Below are 18,734 nucleotides of genomic sequence, written 5' to 3' on the forward strand. Positions count from 1 at the left end.
GCTCCGCATGTCCCCGCCCACAGCCGTCATGGTCTCCTAAAACGACGGAGAACCAAGTGACAAATCTCTGTCGCCACTCTCAGAGGAGCACTACTACAAGCCATATGTAGGTGAACTAGGGTTAGGGTTTGTTGAGTTGGGGATTTTTGTTTTTGCTCTGATTTGACTCAAATCTTTGATCTGGGGTTGTTTCTTGTTGCCATTCTAGTGTCCAGCCACAACTGAGGACATGGATTGGTGTGGCACAGTTCATACTGGAAATATCCTTTGCATTCACAAGCTGTCAGCCAAGAGGATGGTTGCATTTGAAGGCCAGAACACCGGCAGGAGATTCTTTGGCTGCGCTAAGCGGGTTAGTATAATTATGTGTTTTATTCATACCCCTTTCTGTCAATAGAAATGCTAAGAACAATTTCAGTGTGTACAAACTCTAAAAAAGATCAATGTTAGTGTGTAGAAATTGTAGAACTTTTGTTTATAAAATCCCTCTATGTATACAAGTGTGTAGTCTTGAAATTACTCTGTTTATTCATACTGCTCCTTCAATATACCATGCTTTTTGTAGTTTTAGGTTGTACATAGATCACAATTTTTATTTGAAGAGCATGCTTTGTTTAAATGCTCTTAAGACCAAGGTCTGTTTAGTTGATAAAACACATGCTCTATTTAAGTTTCTTAAGAACAATTCGTAGTACATATGATTTTGTATTGTATAGTCTTGTGCGCATATGATTTCGTAGTGCATTATTAAATTGATGTGTATAACATATTTCCATAGTGACCAACATTTGTATAGTTTTGCTCACTGTATTTAGTGTATTTTTAATTTGAGCCTACAATTTTTTCAGGAAGGGAACATGTCGTGGAATTATCACGGCAGATGTCCTTAGTGTGAGGACTTAGTCGCGAGGCCAACGCATCTATGTGGTAGCTTGAGAGGGGTTGAGCGGAATCGAGAGACGCAACACAAAACAAGGGTTTTGATAGCTTCGGGCCCCGGGAAACATCATCCGATAATAACCCTACATGCTGTTTGTGGCTAGGTCTCATTATGATCATGAGGGAGTCGCCGGTAAGCCGGCCCTTTGTGTCTAGCCCTAGAGATTATTTTCTGTCCCTCTTTGGGGAGCCCTGCCCCTCCTTATATATGTTGAAGGGGCGGGTTACATGTGGAGTCCTAGTAGGACTAGGACTAGTCTATCATTTCTTATAATTTGAATACAAGTCCGGGTCTTGCTTCTCGATAAAGGAAATATTCGTCATCCCTTTCTTCTTAAGCCGGCCCACCAAAGTATAAGCCGGCCCGCTGGATCTTAGGCCTTGTCGTTCGTCTGATCCGCCCGCCGGGTCTCCAGTGAGTCATAATGTCCCGATGGGTTACATGTAAACCGCCATATCCGGGCGGATCGCCAGTGAGTCGCCAAGCTCCAGCCAGGTCTCTGGTGAGTCGCCAAGCTCCAGGCGGGTCGTACATCCGGCCGGGTTACACCGCGGGGTATATCCCTGACATTAGCCCCCAGTTTAATTTGGATTTATCCATGTTAAACTGATCTTGTAAAATAAACACAAGAACAAACTTGATAGGTTGTGCTCCGGGTTAAATATTTTCCTGAACCGGCACCTGATCATACTTAAGTCCTTGTCATTTCCTCCTGGATGCATATCCATGATCTCATAGCAAATCTCCTTTAACAAATGTGTTTAAACATTACCAATGCAAAAATTCGAGCACTTCTTCTGAAAAATCCGGGTCAATAGGCCAGCTTCATAATCAATTTGCTGACATTGGTTTCTTGTAGAGAGATATTATAAGAAGTAATCCATTTTAGTCGGCCTTCAATGCTCTGATTTGACAAAAATATTGGTCTTGAAACATTCAACTGATATTCAGTCGGCTTAAAGATCTAGATCTTGTTGATTTATGATTTCCAAAATTGTCGGGTTATAAACAAATGATGCCGGGTCAATCTGGTTTACTCAAAACTGAGAATTTGAAGATTTTGCTCCCTTATATCCATATTACCTGTAGCCCCCAAGTCTTGAGCAGAAACAAAGTGATGACTTAAGACTTGCTTCAATATAAATACTGCCACTTTGAAGAAATCCATGTTGTTCATCTTAGTCACTAGTAAAGACTGAATACTCCATATATGTAGCCCCAAGTGCCGGGTTGTCATGCTTGCAGCAACCTGGGACTTGTAATTGCCTTATACTCATAAAAAACTACAACCAGTGTAGCCCCCAAGGGCCGGGTCATTATGCAATAATGAGCAGGGACTTTATAAATATGATCATATAGACTTGAACAACAACGTGTAGCCCCCAAGGGCCGGCTCAGTAAAATAATATTGAGCTGGGACTTTATATATACTTCTTTTGAAAAGAGCATCATATGATGTAACCCCCGTCATGGGGCTTGAACCCACGTCCACAAGGTTAAGAGCTTTGTGCTTTACCAACTGAGTAGTGGACCCCTCAATATAATGGAATAAAACTTGTGTACCTTGAATTGTTGACAGGAGCAACTGATAGCCCCCAAGGGCCGGCTCATTATGATGTGATGAGTCGGGTCTTCAATAAGGCGAGTAAAATTGTCTTTGCATTAGCCCCCAAGTGCCATGGTGCATGCTGGCAGTGACATAGGACTTGCATATTTGATATAATCTCAAACTGTGGTGTTGTGGATTGGGTGGATCCAAAATGGCCAGATACACTTAAAAGGGCACTCAAGAAGCTTTGGTATCTGTATGAGCAGAGCAAGATAGACAATCTTGCTAAAGTAGAGGAATTATCCAAGCTAGCGAAAGAAAAGAAGCAGCTAGAGGAGAAATACCATCTGAACATTAAGCTTACCAAAGATTTTTGTGAATCTATTGAGAAACATGTCCATAGGGAGAATGATCTAAAGATTCTGAAGGAAAGTGAAGAGGAAAAGATTGGACAGGAAGAGAGGGCTAAGCTTGAGAAGGAGAACATGGAGCTGAAGAAACAGGTTGATCTACTGAAGCACATTCAGGCTGCCCAGGCAGAAGTGATCAGGAATTGGAAAAGAGATGCAGATGAAAGTATTGACGAGGGGAAGTAGGAGAAGAAAAAGCTAGAATATGCCATTGTTGACCTATTGAAGGCTGGGAGGTGAAAAAGAGCAAGATTAACAGGATCAAGGCAATCTGTGATGAGTGAATGTAGAACGTTTTTCAAACTATGCTAGTTTGAAAAACGTTCTAATATTATGAGACGGAGGGAGTAGTTATTATTTATGCTGGCTCCTTGTGATGTGTTGAACTAGTATGTTTTAGACTCTAGCTGCTTATGACCTGTTGAACTATGTATACTTAAGACTTGAGAATTATGATCTTAGATGTTTTAATGGAAAATTGGGTCTTAATGAAGATTGGACATGAACAATGATGATTTGATGTTGACAATTGTGAAGTAGGGCTGAGATGTTGTTGAACTTAAGATATTTGGTTCAAAAACTAAAATAAATAAAAATGTTGTTGAAAAAGGAATTTTATGCAAACGTTGTTTAAAAAAATGAATTATATGACCTGACATATACAAAATTAACACATTCGTATACATTACTACTCCCCTCCGTCCCAAGATAAGTATCGTGGCTTTAGGTTAAATTTTAGATAGTGCTACATGCACCAGCAACTCGCGACGACTATATCTTGCTTATAGCGACTCATATGATACGCTTGCCCAAAGCTTTCTCCTCTACGCCATAGTATTATGGTCAGCCCATTTTCGCATGTTTGTTCGCGTGCTTGATTGCTCAACGGCTGCGTTCGCACTGGTTTTCTTAGTTTTTCTCAAGTTCTGTTTGTTTCTTCACCGGTTTTCTCTGGCTTTTCTTTTTTCGTTGTTTTTTCACCGGTATTCTTTGTTTCTTTCTCCGTTTTCATTATTTTATCTATTCTCTCTTTTGTTCTTTGTTCTCTATGGTTTTTTTATTTCATTGTCGGATTTCTCTGGTTTTTCTGTTCTCTTTGTTTCTTTTTCTTTTTTTGCACTGGTTTTTCTCCGATTTTTTGTTTTCTTTCTTTCTTTTCTCTACAGCTTTCTTTTTTCCCTTTTTCAGCACATATGTACAATTTTTATTACACATTATACATTTTTATATATGTGAAGAATAATTTTTAATACAGGTTTAACATTTTCAGATACATGAATAACATTTTTCAAAATATATTTAATGTCTATTGTTTTCCTACACATTGTATATTCTTCGTATACATCTAAAAAAATCTACACAGGTTTAGAAAAGAATATACATGATTAAGATGTTTTTAAATATATGTTTTGATGTCTATTCTTTTCATACACATTTTAAAATTTTTGTAACAATTAAAACATTTTTAAATAATTTAAAAAAAAATCCCAAATGCATGATTAACTTTCTTTCAAATATTTTCCGTTTACTGTTTTAATACACATAGTACATTTTTTATACATCTAATATATTTTTATACATGTTTTACATCTTTCGTACACATGGTTAACATTTTTTCAACTATATGTTTTGATGTCTACTTTTTTTGGTACACATCGTACATATTTCTTATACATCCGAAACATAGTACCATACAAGTATAACATTTTCTTTGAATTATGCGACATTTTTATACCTTGTATAATTTCTTTTTAAAAATTCCATGTACTTATTTTTGAAACACGTGAACATTTCTTGTCACGAAAAAGAGAAAGCTATCAACATTTCTTTAATTATGCTAACAAAGAAAATTACACTGCGTTCACATTTTTCAGATTCTTAGTTTTTAATACTTTTAAGTAAGTTATTTTGTTTGAATACACGTATTGAAAATATAAATAGAAAAGAATGAAGAAACATAATAAGGAACTAACCTTAAAGTTGGGCCGGCCCATTACTTGCGGTTGGGTCTGGGTGGGCGCTCAAGGCCTTCTTCGGTCTTGCTATAAGAGCATCTCCAACAGCCGCGCTATATAAGCGTCGCGCCGGAAATTTATGGTTTTAGCGCACACGCAACCGCTAAGCGAGCTCCAGCGACGCGCAATAACCACGCATGCGGCATAAAGAGTTCAGCACGCGGTCCGAAACGCCATCGCGCGTCGTTTATTTGATGCGGCGTGCGCTCGAGCGCCCGCTCGCGACTTCCACAATTCCACCTACCCCAACCCAGGCACTGGCGCTGCCGCCCGCGCCAGCCCCATTTGTTTCGGCGATCATTCCGACGCTTCCCTGGCCTATCTCCGCGCTGCCGCCGCTTCCTCCTTCTCCCTCCAATCGCCGTCGCCCCTCGCGCGCGCCATTCCTCCGACAAACAGCGTCCGGCCGCCCACTGCCGCTCGGCGCCCACAAGGTGTTCGACAAAATGCTTGCAAGGTATGTATTGCTTCAACTTCACATTTTTTACATGAATTTGGTGCATGTTGTTTGTAGTTTTTATAGCCTAGTTTAAATTGAACATTATAGATGAGTTCATCATATAATTCTTCCGAAGAAGAATTTGATATTGAAGAGGAGGAGGATCTTGCAATGATTCTAGCTATGCACATCAATAAAAAACCGAAGCACGGTGGTTCGGTTATGGGTCAGCAGAAAATTTGTAGGGATAGGATGGATGCCCACAACAGATTAATGAGGCACTATTTTGCGGATAATCCCGTGTACCCCAAGTCGTACTTCTGGTGCCGGTTTAGGATGAATACCGAGTCGTTCATACGCATTGCAGAGAAACTAGCGAGCCATGACCGGTTTTTTCAGCAAAGGAGGAATGCCGTCGGAGAGCTCAGGCATAGCACCTTTCAGAAGGTGACAGCCGCTTTGCGTATGTTGGCATACGGTATTCCTGCTGATCTAGTTGATGACCACTTGGCCATGGGCGAGAGTCAAGCCATCATGTGTGTTAAGTGCTTCGCAGTCGGAATTGTGCAAGTGTTTGGCCAGGAGTATTTGAGATCTCCCAATGCTGAAGACGCCGCAAGACTATTGGAGATGAACAAAGCTCGCGGCTTCCCAGTTATGCTTGGCTCAATAGATTGCATGCATTGGAGTTGGAAGAATTGTCCTAAGGCATGGCATGGACAATTCCACGGCAAAAAAGGGTTCCACTATAATCCTTAAAGCGGTGTCCGATCAAGAGACTTGGATTTGGCATGCTTTTTTTGGAATGCTTGAATCTTTGAATGACATCAACGTTGTTAATCGGTCACCACTGTTGAATAAGATTGCAAATGGTGAACTGCCACCGGTGCAGTTTGTAGCAAATGGCCATACATACAACTATGGCTACTATCTTGCGGATGGCATCTACCCAAAGTGGTAAACATTTGTGAAGCCGTTGAAAAAACCGAAAGGTAAGAAAAATCTTGATTTCCACAATGCTCAGGTGGCGGCTAGAAAAGATGTGGAGAGAGCTTTTGAGATTTTGCAAGCCCAATTTGCTACTGTGAGAGGACCGGCTAGATTTTGGGATCAAGAGATGCTTTGGTACATCATGCACGCTCATGTGATCATGCACAACATGATCATCGAGAATGAGTGTGGCCAAGATTTAGACTGCTCTCAGTATGAGCTTTTGGGACATCCTGTGCGAGTGCGTCTGTCGGGGTTGTGGTGCGACATATGCCAAGGGTTGGCTTATCATGGAGAGGGCTAAGAGAATGTTGCCGGGCTCTAGAGGCGGGAGTGAGCGAGAACACCTAAGCCGGCGAATCTTACCCAGGTTCGGGGCTCTTTTATGAGATAACACCCCTAGTCCTGCTCTGTGGGGTCTCCGCATGATCACTATCTCGACAAGGTAACTATAAGGTCGCTCCTTGAGCTGTTTGGCTAGAGGAGGAAGATGAGCAAGGCTAGCCTCTCTTCCCCTCTCTATATATGTGTGTGAGTCTACTAAGGTTCTGAACCCTTTGCATGGGTGCCTTGGAGAGTTTATATAGGCCTACCGCCCAGGGGTACAATGGTAATCCGACCGGGTGTGGGACCCGACCTTCAGTGTCTCTGGTCGCCTGCTTCTCCGCTGGTTGCTGGGGCCTGCCACCTGGTGGGCCCCGCCGGCTGTCTCGTACTTGGCCGACAGGCCGCGCCTGCTGAGGGAATCCTGGACTATGGGGTCCTCGGGCGTCCGACCTATTAGACATGGGTCGGACTGATGGTACGAAGACCGACGACTTTACTCGTGTCCGGATGGGACTCTCCTTGGCGTCCAAATATGAAGATTCCTTTCTCTGTAACCGACCTTATGTAACCCTAGATTCCTTCGGTATCTATATAAACCGGAGGGCTAGGTCCATAGAAGGATATCCTCATAATCATAGTCAGACAGGCTAGACTCTTAGGGTTTAGCCATTACGATCTCGTGGTAGATCAACTCTTGTAATACTCATATTCATCAAGATCAATCAAGTAGGAAGTAGGGTATTACCTCCATAGAGAGGGCCCGAACCTGGATAAACATTGTGTCCCCTGTCTCCTGTTACCATCAACCCTAGACGCATAGTTCGGGACCCCCTACCCGAGATCCGCCGGTTTTGACACCGTTATTGGTGCTTTCATTGAGAGTTCCACTGTGCTGTCGTCAAAAGGTTCGATGGCTCCTTCGACCATCTACAACAACGCTGTCCAAGGGGAAGTCTTCCTCCCCAGACAGATCTTCATATTCGGCGGCTTTGCACTGCAGGCCAATTCGCTTGACCATCTGGAGCAGATCGAAAACTACGCCCTTGGCCATCAGGTCAGATTTGGAAGCTTGAATTACGTCGCGGATATCTGCAGAGATTTGATCTTCGACGAATTCGAGACCACGGCAGCTGCTCCCTGCCACCATGATGAACACGTCGAAAATCTGTCATCGGACCATACCCAGGGGATAGTACCTATAGCTGCTCTGGCCTTAGATCCGGAGAAAATCGCGTCATCCGAGGACGGGAAGCTCAACCCTGCCGCGGAAGCCGCAGACTCAGCGACGGTGGAGCCGCACACAGACCTAACTGCAAGTGACATATGTGTCACTGGAGCCATGGACTCGACTCCGGCTACAGGTTCCGAACCTTGTGCGTCCGCGTACGTTGAGCTTGATTGGTCATCGATCGTCGAATTCAGCTCCGCGGACATCTTCTGGCACTCGCCTTTGGGCGACGTGTTAAACTTGTCAAGAGCACTATTCTTGGTGAGGGATTCTCAGCCGAATTATATCCGGTTCGAGCTGGAGGTTGATGATGGAGAATTTCGTTTCCCACCCACCACCCACTTTATAGCCACTGTCGCGGACTTAACCGACATGCTCGATTATGGCTCCGAAGACATCGACGGTATGAACGACGATGCAGGAGAAGAGGAGGCCCAAAACCCGCCGTTCACCGGACGATGGACGGCCACCTCGTATGACGTATACATGGTGGATGCACCAAAAGAAAACATCGGCGAAGACAAAGAGAATCCAGTTGAGGATGAACCTCCTAAGATAGAACCAAAGCATCGACATCAGCAACGCCGCTCTAAATCATGCCGCAACAAAGGCAGCAACACCGGCACGGGAGACGATAACACTCCGGACGGTGCCAAAGACAGAGAAGATCCCAACGAACGAACTGTCGAACATGACGATCGGGAAGATGGGCAAGTTAGCCCTAATGAACAGGCCGCAAATGAAAACTCAGAGAACAGTAGTTATCTCCCGCCCTCCAAGGAGGAGGTGAGCCTCGGCAACGAGGATTTTATCGTACCTGAGGAACCTCTCAAGCAGGAGCGCTTTAAGCGCCAGCTAATAGCCACTACAAGGAGCCTGAAAAAGAAGCAGCAGCAGCTTCAAGCTGACCAAGATCTGCTCAATGATAGATGGACCGATGTCCTAGCAGCCGAAGAATACGCCCTCAAGCGCCCAGCCAAAAGCTACCCGAAGCGCAAATTTCTACCTCAGTTCGATGATGAGGCACTGGAGCCCGTACCATCATCGCACAATGCGGCTGGCCGACCGCCACGTGGTCGGGATAAAATGGCAACTCAAGCCGAACACCAGCCCGCCCCGCCCCATCGTAAAGGCAAAGATAAAACAGGTCGTGGTTATACAAATGACCTTCGGCAGGACCTGGACAATAGAGCAGGACATACTAGATCAATCTACAGATCGTGAGGACGTGCCCCAACACATGGCGACGACTATCTATTCGGACGTGACAAGCCTAGTCATGCGCGGGACGAAAACCGTAGACGGACTCCATCGGAGCTACGTCGTGATGTGGCCCAATATAGAGGCGCCACACACCCTCTTTGCTTCATTGACGAAGTAATGGAACATGGATTCCCAGAAGGGTTTAAACCCATGAATATTGAATCATATGACGGAACAACTGATCCCGTTGTCTGGATTGAGGATTTTCTTCTCCATATCCATATGGCCCGCAGAGATGACCTCCACGCCATCAAATACCTTCTGTTAAAACTCAAAGGGCCAGCTCGGCACTGGTTAAACAGTCTGCCTGAAAACGCTATTGGCAGCTAGGAGGATTTGGAAGACGCCTTCCACGACAACTTCCAAGGTACATATGTCCGGCCACCAGATGCCGATGACTTAAGCCATATAGTTCAACAACCCAGAGAGTCAGCCAGGAAATTCTGGACTAGGTTCCTAACCAAAAAGAACTAGATCGTCGACTGTCCGGATGACGGAGCCCTAGCGGCCTTTAAACACAGCATCTGCGACGAATGGCTCCCCCGACACCTCAGCCAAGAAAAGCCAAAGTCCATGGTAGCCCTCACGACACTCATGACCCGCTTTTGTGTGGGTAAGGATAGTTGGCTGGCCCGTAGCAAAAAACAATGCAAGCAACGCCGGCACCTTCGAAGCCAAAAATAGCAACGACAAATCCCGACACAACAAACACAAGCGTCGCAACAACATTGACAACACTGATGATACGTCGGTCAATGCTGGATTCAGTGGCTCTAAGTCCGGTCAGCGGAAGAAGCCGTTAAAAAAGAACAATTCAGGCTCATCCAGCTTGGACCGCATACTCGACCGTCCGTGCCAGATCCATGGCACCCTAGACAAACCACCCAATCATACCAACAGAGATTGTTGGGTTTTTAAACAGGCCGGCAAATTAAATGCCGAAAGCAAGGAGAAGGGATCGCAAAGTGAGGACGACGATGAGGAGCCCCGGCCACCGAACACAGGGGGGCAGAAGAAGTTTCCCCCTCAGGTCAAAACGGTGAACATGATATATGCTACCCACATCCCCAAGAGGGAGCGCAAGCGCGCGCTCAGGGACGTCCACGCGATTGAGCCAGTCGCCCCAAAATTTAATCCATGGTCGTCATGCCCGATCACTTTCGACCGTCGGGATCATCCGACCAGTATCCGTCACGGCGGTTCAGCCGCACTGGTCCTGGACCCAATAGTTGATGGGTTCCACCTGACGCGAGTCCTGATGAACGGTGGCAGCAGCCTTGATAACCCACAAGTATAGAGGATCGCAACAGTTTTCGAAGGTAGAGTATTCAACCCAGATTTATTGATTCGACACAAGGGGAGCCAAAGAATATTCTCAAGTATTAGCAGCCGAGTTGTCAATTCAACCACACCTGGAAACTTAATATCTGCAGCAAAGTATTTAGTAGCAAAGTAATATGATAGTAGTGGTAACGGTGGCAAAAGGTAACGGTAGCAAAAATAATATTTTTGGGTTTTGTAGTGATTGTAACAGTAGCAGCAGAAAAGTAAATAAGCGAAGAACAATATAGGAAAAACTCGTAGGCATTGGATCGGTGATGGAGAATTATGCCGGATGCGATCGATCATGTAACAGTCATAACCTAGGGTGACACAGAACTAGCTCCAATTCATCAATGTAATGTAGGCATGTATTCCAAATATAGTCATACGTGCTTATGGAAAAGAACTTGCATGACATCTTTTGTCCTACCCTCCCGTGGCAGCAGGGTCCTATTGAAAACTAAGGGATATTAAGGCCTCCTTTTAATAGAGTACCGGACCAAAGCATTAACACATAGTGAATACATGAACTCCTCAAACTACGGTCATCACCGATAAGTATCCCGATTATTGTCACTTCGGGGTTAACGGATCATAACACATAATAGGTGACTATAGACTTGCAAGATAGGATCAAGAACTCTCATATATTGATGAAAACATAATAGGTTTAGATCTGAAATCATGGCACTCGGGCCCTAATGACAAGCATTAAGCATAGCAAAGTCATAGCAACATCAATCTCAGAACATAGTGGATACTAGGGATCAAACCCTAACAAAACTAACTCGATTACATGATAAATCTCATCCAACCCATCACCGTCCAGCAAGCCTACAATAGAATTACTCACACACGGCGGTGAGCATCATGAAATTGGTGATGGAGGAAGGTTAATGATGACGATGGCGACGGATTCCCCTCTCCGAAGCCCCGAACGGACTCCAGATCAGCCCTCCCGAGAGAGTTTAGGGCTTGGCGGCGGCTCCGTATCGTAAAACGCGATGAATCCTTCTCTCTGTTTTTTTCTCTCCCCAAAAGTGAATATATGGAGTGAATGTGGACGTCGGTGGAGCATCGGCCCACGAGGCAGGGGCGTGCCCCCACCCTCGTGGATAGGGTGTGGGCCCCCTGACGTGGATCTTTCTTCCAGTATTTTTTATATATTCCAAAAATAATCTCCGTTGATTTTCAGGTCATTCCGAGAACTTTTATTTCTGCACAAAAATAACACCATGGCAATTCTGCTGAAAACATCGTCAGTCCGGGTTAGTTCCATTCAAATCATGCAAGTTAGAGTCCAAAACAAGGGCAAAAGTGTTTGGAAAAGTAGATACGACGGAGACGTATCAACTCCCCCAAGCTTAAACCTTTCTTGTCCTCAAGCAATTCAGTTGATAAACTGAAAGTGATAAACAAAAACTTTTACAAACTCTGTTTGCTCTTGTTGTTGTAAATATGTAAAGCCATCATTCAGGTTTTCAGCAGAGATTATGAACTAACCATATTCACAATAACATTTAGGTATCATGTTTACTCATATCAATGGCATAATCAACTAGCGAGCAATAATAATAAATCTCGGATGACCACACTTTCTGAAAATAATCATGATATGATATGATAAGATGGTATCTCGCTAGCCCTTTCTGAGACCGCAAAACATAAATGCAGAGCACCTTTAAAGATCAAGGATTGACTAGACATTGTTATTCATGGTAAAAGAGATCCAGTCAAGTCATACTCAATGTAAACTAATAGTAATTAATGCAAATGATAGCGGTGCTCTCCAACTGGTGCTTTTTAATAAGAGGATGATGACTCAACATAAAAGTAAATGGATAGGCCCTTCGCAGAGGGAAGAAGGGATTTGTAGACGTGCCAGAGCTCGGTTTTGAAATAGATACGAATAATATTTTGAGCGGTATACTTTCATTGTCAACATAACAACTGAGAGATCTCGATATCTTCCATGCTACACACATTATATGCGGTTCCCAAACAAAATAGTAAAGTTTATACTCCCCTTCCACCAACAAGCATCAATCCATGGCTTGCTCGAAACAACGAGTGCCTCCAACTAACAAGAGTCCCGAGGGAGTTTTGTTTGCAGTTATTTTGATTTGATTTGCATAAAGCATGGGACTGGGCATCCCGGTGACCAGCCATTTTCTCGTGAGTGAGGAGCGGAGTCCACTCCTCTTGAGAATAACCCGCCTAGCATGGAAGATACAGACAACCCTAGTTGATACATGAGCTATTCGAGAATACAAAACAGAATGTTTATTTGAAGGTTTAGAGTTTGACACATACAAATTTACTTGGAACGGCAGGTAGATACCGTATATAGGTAGGTATGGTGGACTCATATGGAATAACTTTGAGGTTTATGGAATTGGATGCACAAGCAGTATTCCCACTTAGTACAAGTGAAGGCTAGAAAAAGACTGGGAAGCGACCAGCTAGAGAGCGACAACAGTCATGAACATGCATTAAAATTAATCAACATCGAATGCAAGCATGAGTAGGATATAATGCACCATGTACATAAATATCGTAGAGGCTATGTTGATTTTGTTTCAACTACATGCGTGAACATGTGCCAAGTCAAACCACTCGAATCGTTCAAAAGAGGATACCACCCTATCATACCACATCACAACCATTTTAATAGCATGTTGGCACGCAAGGTAAACCATTATAAGCTCCTAGCTAATTAAGCATGGCATAAGCAACTACAATCTCTAATTGTCATTGCAAACATGTTTATTCATAATAGGCTGAATCAAACGATGAACTAATCATATTTACAAAAACAAGAGAGGACGAGTTCATACCATCTTTTCTCATCTCAATAAGTTCATCATATAATCATCATTATTGCCTTTCACTTGCACGACCGAATAGTGTGAATAATAATAATAGTGCACGTGCATTGGACTAAGCTGGAATCTGCAAGCATTCAATTCAAGAGAGAAGACAAGGTAATATGGGCTCTTTGTTAGATCAACAATAATGCATACGAGAGCTACTCAACATTTTCATTATGGTCTTCTCCTCTCGACCCCCAAAGAACAAGAAAAGAAATAAAACTATTTACACAGGAAAGCTCCCAACAAGCAAAAGAAGAACAAGAAATCTTTTTGGGTTTTCTTTTTAATTACTACTACTACAGACATGCAAAGTAAACTAGCTAAAAGCTACAACTAATTTTTTTCTTAAGGTTTATCAAACACACAAGAAGAAAGCTAAAAAGGAAATAAACTAGCATGGATATTGCAATGAAAAAGTATGAGCACCGACAACTAGCATGAGTGTGTGAACATGAATGTAATGTCGGTGAGAGATACGTACTCCCCCAAGCTTAGGCTTTTGGCCTAAGTTGGTCTATGGGCATGGCTGGCCTGACAGATATCCAAAGTTGTAACTGGGGTCGTACTGAGATGCAGCGGCAATTGCCTGATGAGCTGCAGCTTGGAGGCGAGCTGTCTCCATCCTTCTTTCGTACTCGGTCGCCTCTTCCCTAGTTATAAAATATCCCCCCTTTGCCTGAAAGTCAAAGAAAGTAGGAGCAGGGAGAGCGACGTGATAGGTGCGTCGTCTGTCAAAGATTAGTCGGTACTGGAGGAACTAGTCGTTCCTCTCAACAAACTAATGACGAACCATAGCATCATAATCTAAATAAGCAGGAGGCAACTCAATATCATATCCACGTATGGGTATCTCAAGAAAGTTAGCTATACGAGTTGCATAAATTCCAGCGAAGAAATCTCCATGAATACAATTATTATGCAACCTACATGCAACAATGGCCCCAAGTTATATTGTCTATCTCCTAATACAACACTCTTGAGAACACTAAGATCAAGGACACACATGTGACATGCTTCATCCTTACCATTTATGCATCTACCTATGAAGAGAGCAAAATAATGTGTAGCAAGAAAATGAATGCTCCCTATGGTAGCTTGCGTGATTTCCCTAGATTCCCCCACAGTTATACTAGCAAGAAAGTCTCTATATTCAGATTTGCGAGGTTCACTAACATTACCCCACTGTGGAAGTTTACAAGCAGTATTAAAATCTTCTAAGTCCATGGTATAAGATTTATCATAAAGATCAAATAGGACAGTGTGAGAACTACGTGAGGATGAAAATTTGAACCTTCTCACAAAGGAATCAGTTAGGTGATGGTATTGAGGGCACTTATCTAGCATGAAGCCCTCGAGTTCAGCATTATGCACATATGCATCAAATTCCTCCTTAATTCCTGCTCGGACCATGAAATCATCTGACGGCCATTCACAAGGCCGCACTTGAGCTTCTCTTGGTGGTTCCTCGTCCGCATCGCGTATTGTGGGTCTGGGTCCTTGCTTCCTTGAGGAACCACCTTGGTACATTTTCCTAAACATATTTCTTCCTCTGAAAAATTTCTGAAATTTTTAGTAACTCAAAATAAAAGTGAACCAAACTCAACAGTATTGATAGCAACTACTCCTACAAGTGCCTAGAGGCAATATCATGCATTAAAACTACTTTTGACCATATAAATTTGACATGCAAGCTCAAGAACATGGTCACCAAAGCAGATTTTTTTTGCAATGAATAAAGCACTAGAACAAAAACTAATTGGACCATTGGAGGAGTCACATACCAAAGAACAATCCCCCAAAGCAGTTTTGTGAATGGAGCTTTGAGCTAGGAGATCGAAAATGGCAGCAAGATGAGCTAGAACTCGTGCTTGAGCTGGTTGGTGATTTTTTTGGGAGGAAGGAGTGTGTGGTGGCTGGAATAAGTGGAGGGGAGCCACCACGGGCCCACAAGGCAGGGGGCGCGCCTAGGGGGTGTGCGTGCCCTGGATCCTCATGGCCAGGTGCTTGCTCCCCTGGTGTGTTTTCAGTGCCAGATATTCTCAAATATTTTAGAAAAAATCATATTTAATTTTCAGGGCATTTGGAGAACTTTTATTTTCGGGGTATTTTTTATTGCATGGATGATTCAGAAAATAGACCGAAAAATATTATTTTGCTTTATTTAATATAAATAACAGAAAGTAAAAAGAGGGTACAGAGAGTTGTGTTTTCTAAATTCATCCATCTCATGCTCATCAAAAGGAATCCATTAACAAGGTTGATCAGGTCTTGTTAACAAACTCATTTCGAATAACATGAAACCGGAGAATTTTCAAATAACACTAGGTTACCTCAACGGGGATATGCATGTCCCCAACAATAAGAATATCATATTTCTTCTTGACATTAGGAAGAGGAAATTCAAAACCTCCAATAGTGATTGTTGAAATTTTTCCAATAGAATTGATACTGTGGACTTGAGGTTGTTTCCTCGGAAAGTGTACCGTATGCTCATTACCATTAACATGAAAAGTGACAGTGCCTTTGGTGCAATCAATAACAGCCCCTGCATTATTCAAAAAGGGTCTTCCAAGAATAATAGACATACTATTGTCCTTGGGAATATCAAGAATAACAAAGTCCATTAAAATAGTAACGTTTGCAACCACAACAGGCACATCCTCACAAATACCGACAGGTATAGCGGTTGATTTATCAGCCATTTGCAAAGATATTTCAGTAGGTGTCAAATTATTCAAATCAAGTCTACGATATAAAGAGAGAGGCATAACACTAACACCAGATCCAAGATCACATAAAGCAGTTTTGACATAGTTTCTTTTAATGGAACATGGTATAGTTGGTACTCCTGGATCTCCAAGTTTCTTTGGTATTCCACCCTTAAAAGTATAATTAGCAAGCATGGTGGAAATTTCAGCTTCCGGTATCTTTCTCTTATTAGTAACTATATCTTTCATATATTTAGCATAAGGATTCATTTTAAGCATATCCGTCAAACGCATATGCAAAAAGATAGGTCTAATCATTTCAGCAAAGTGCTCAAAATCCTCATCATACTTTTTCTTGGATGGTTTAGGAGGAAAAGGCATGGGTTTCTGAACCCATGGTTCTCTTTCTTTACCGTGCTTCCTAGCAACAAAGTCTCTCTTATCATAACGTTGATTCTTTGATTGTGGGTTATCAAGATCAACAGCAGGTTCAATCTCTACATCATTATTATTGCTAGGTTGAGCATCAACATGAACATCATCATTAACATTATCACTAGATTCATGTTCATTACTAGATTGTGTTTCAGCACCAGAGATACAAATACCATTAGGATTCTCAGGTGTGTCTACAACAGCTACACTAGAAGCATGCAAAGTCCTATCATTTTTCTTTCTCTTCCTTCTAGAAGGACTAGGTGCATCAACGTTATTTCTCTGAGAGTCCTGCTCAATTCTCTTAGGGTGACCCCCAGGATACAAAGGTTCTCGAGTCAGTTTACCTCCTCTAGTTGCAACTCTAACAGCAAAGTCATTATTTTTACTATTCAATTCATTGAGAAAATCATTCTGAGCTTTAAGTACTTGTTCTACTTGAGTGGTAACCATAGAAGCATGTTTACTAATAAGTTTAAGTTCACCTTTAGCACTAGCCATATAATCACTCAAGTGTTCAATCATATAAGCATTATGTTTCAATTGTCTACCAACATAAGCATTGAAGTTTTCTTGTTTAACAATAAAATTATCAAACACTTCTAAGCATTGGCTAGCAGACTTATTACGAGGAATATCACCTCCATCAAATCTATAAAGAGAGTTTACCTTTACTACCTGTGTTGGCTTATTGAGACCATGTGTTTCTTCAATAGGCGATGAATTAAAACCATGTATTTCTCCAACATGAGGTAAATTCTTAACATCTTCAGCTTTTATACCTTTTTCTTTCATAGATTTCTTTGCCTCTTGCATATCTTCAGGACTGAGAAATAGAATACCCCTTTTCTTCGGAGTTGGCTTAGGAGTTGGTTCAGGAAGTGTCCAATTATTTTCATTAGTCAACATATTATTCAATAACAATTCATCTTGATCAACTTTTCTTTCCCTGAAAACACAACCAGCGCAACTATCTAGGTAATCTCTGGAAGCATCGGTTAGTCCATTATAAAAGATATCAAGTATTTCATTTTTCTTGAGAGGATAATCAGGCAAAGCATTAAGTAATTGGAGAAGCCTCCCCCAAGCTGGTGGGAGACTCTCTTCTTCAATTTGCACAAAATTATATATCTCCCTTAAAGCATCTTGTTTCTTATGAGCGGGGAAATATTTAGCAGAGAAGTAGTAAATCATATCCTGGGGACTACGCACACAAACATGATCAAGAGAATTAAACCATATCTTAGCATCACCCTTTAATGAGAACGGAAATAATTTAAGGATATAATAGTAGCGAGTTTTCTCATCATTAGTGAACAAGGTAGCTATATCATTTAATTTAGTAAGATGTGCCACAACAGTTTCAGATTCATAGCCATAGAAAGGATCAGATTCAACCAGAGTAATTAATTCAGGATCAACTGAGAAATCATAATCCTTATCAGTAATAAAGATAGGTGAAGTAGCATAAGCAGGATCATATTTCATTCTAGCATTAAGAGATTTTTCTTTCAGCTTAGCTAATAGTTTCTTAAGATCACTTTTATCATTGCAAGCAAGAAAGTCTCTAGCAGTTTCTTCATCAATAACATAACCCTCAGGAACGACAGGCAATTCATATCTAGGGGGAGAATCTTCATCATCACTTTCATCAATATTATCAGTTTCAATAATTTCATTCTCTCTAGCCCTAGCAAGTTTTTCATGGAGAAATTCACCTAGTGGCACAGTAGTATCAAGCATAGAAGTAGTTTCATCATAAGTATCATGCATAGCAGAAGTGGCATCATCAATAACATGCGACCTATCGGAATCAATAGCACGTGTAGGTGTCGCAAGCTTACTCAAACCAGAAGGTGAATCAAGTGCAAAGCTAGATGGCAGTTCCTTACCTCCCCTCGTAGTTGAGGGAAATATCTTGGTTCTTTGATCTTTCAAGTTATTCATAATGATAAGCAGATATAAATCCCAAGTGACTCAAAGAATAGAGCTATGCTCCCCGGCAACGGTGCCAGAAAATGTTCTTGATAACCCACAAGTATAGGGGATCGCAACAGTTTTCGAGGGAAGAGTATTCAACCCAAATTTATTGATTCGACACAAGGGAAGCCAAAGAATATTCTCAAGTATTAGCAGCTGAGTTGTCAATTCAACCACACCTGGAAACTTAATATCTGCAGCAAAGTATTTAGTAGCAAAGTAATATGATAGTAGTGGCAACAGTGGCAAAAGGT

At 42.2% G+C, this 18,734-nt stretch overlaps 1 protein-coding gene across 2 annotated transcripts in view; it reads left to right on the plus strand.

The window, feature by feature from the left end:
* Positions 1-906, plus strand: part of LOC123107042 (uncharacterized) — a 5,199-nt gene extending 4,293 nt beyond the window's left edge. For both annotated transcript variants that reach the window (XR_006451575.1, XM_044529051.1), the window contains exons 7-8: positions 209-352; positions 849-906. The gene's annotated coding sequence lies outside the window, so the exon portion shown is untranslated. The remainder of the gene's footprint in view (positions 1-208; positions 353-848) is intronic.
* Positions 907-18,734: the final 17,828 nt, after the last annotated feature.

This window comes from Triticum aestivum, chromosome 5A, assembly GCF_018294505.1.
Source record: "Triticum aestivum cultivar Chinese Spring chromosome 5A, IWGSC CS RefSeq v2.1, whole genome shotgun sequence".
NCBI lineage: Eukaryota > Viridiplantae > Streptophyta > Magnoliopsida > Poales > Poaceae > Triticum > Triticum aestivum.